The sequence below is a fragment of the Saimiri boliviensis genome, chromosome 12 (genome assembly GCF_048565385.1).
Source record: "Saimiri boliviensis isolate mSaiBol1 chromosome 12, mSaiBol1.pri, whole genome shotgun sequence".
Classification (NCBI taxonomy): domain Eukaryota; kingdom Metazoa; phylum Chordata; class Mammalia; order Primates; family Cebidae; genus Saimiri; species Saimiri boliviensis.
Window position 1 is genome coordinate 21,517,325 of NC_133460.1, and position 1,603 is coordinate 21,518,927.

Here is a 1,603-nt window from a genome sequence, read left to right on the forward strand (position 1 = left end):
GTTTAAGGCTGCGTTTAAGGCTGAGGGGCTGGGGCAGGCAGAGCTTTGGCCTCAGTCAAAACTGCCAGTGCTGTACTGTGAGTTGTATTCCAGTGTGGCACCCGTGCCCTTGACATCATCCAGCAGCTGGGTGTGTCATGGAGTTGGCCCCTGGTTCCAGCGCACACAGGTGCTGGGGCCACCTTCACAGGCTAGCAGCATCTCCGCTTTGAGGACGCCCTCTTTGTGCACTGAGTACTCGCACTTGACACTGTAACCTTTAGGGACAGGTATGACGCTGGGGAGCTTGACCAAGCTGGGGACTGGTGCCTCAGGGACGTCTTTGCTCAGCCTGTGCAGGTGGGAGGTGGGGGTGCAGAGCGAAGGTAATCTCTTACCTGCGCAGGATCTTTGGGAAGCCAACCTTGACCAGAAAGCTAATGTCACTGCAGGTGTCAATGACCAGCAAGTCATGCAGCATCTCATCAAAGCACACGTGGCTCTGGGAGCCCTCTGCATCGTGGCTTGCCACAAAGCAAATATTCCTCCAGACTCTGGGCTTGTTGCCCTTGTTGGCTGCAGCCATGGATGCCCTCCCTGCTACGCAGCTCCTGCCGGACACTGACGCTCACGCTCAGCAACCTCCCATGCTCCAGGGGCACGAGCAGGAGGCTTTGCAGGGTGCACCGGAGCAGGCAGGGCAGGGATGACCCAGGCCTGGCTCCAAGGGCTCAATGCCTAGCACGAGGAAGAACCAGCCTATATTTTTATTATTTATTTATTTATTTAGAGACAGAGTTTTACTCTTGTTGCCCAGGCTGGAGTGTGATAGCATAATCCTCTACCTCCTGGTTCAAGTGATTCTCCTGCCTCAGTTTTCCAAGTAGCTGGGATTACAAGCATGTACCACCAAGTCGGGCTAATTTTTGTATTTTTAATAGAGATGGGGTTTCACCATGTTGGTCAGGCTGATCTTGAACTCCTGACCTCAGGTGTTCCACCCACCTCGGCCTCCCAAAGGGCTGAGATTAATTATTAATTATTAATTTTTTAATTAATTTTTAAAGATTAATTATTATTTTTTTGCTTTTTATTTATTTTTTGAGATGGAGTGTCACTCTTGTTGCTCAGGCTAGAGTGCAGTGGCATGATCTCGACTCACTATAACTTCCACCTCCCGGGTTCAAGCAGTTCTCCTGCCTCAGCCTCCCAAGTAGCTGGGACTACAGGCATGTACCACCAGGCCCAGCTGACTTTTATATTTTTAGTAGGGATGGGTATGACCATGTTGGCCAGGCTGGTCTCAAAACCCTGACCTCAGGTGATCCGCCTGCCTCAGCCTCCCAAAGTGCTGGGATTACAGTCATGAGCTACCACGCCCAGCCTTTTTTTTGAAACAGGATCTTGCTTTGTTACCCAGGCAGGAGTGCGGTGACACAATCTTGGCTCACTGCAATCTCTACTTCCCAGGCTCAAGTGATCCTCCCACTCAGCTTCCCAAGTAGCTGGGACTATAGGCACACACCACCATGTCCAGCTAATTTTTGTATTTTTTGCTGAAGAAGGGGTTTCGTCATGTTGCCCAGGCTGCCCTCAAATTCCTGAGCTTGAGGGATCACCCACT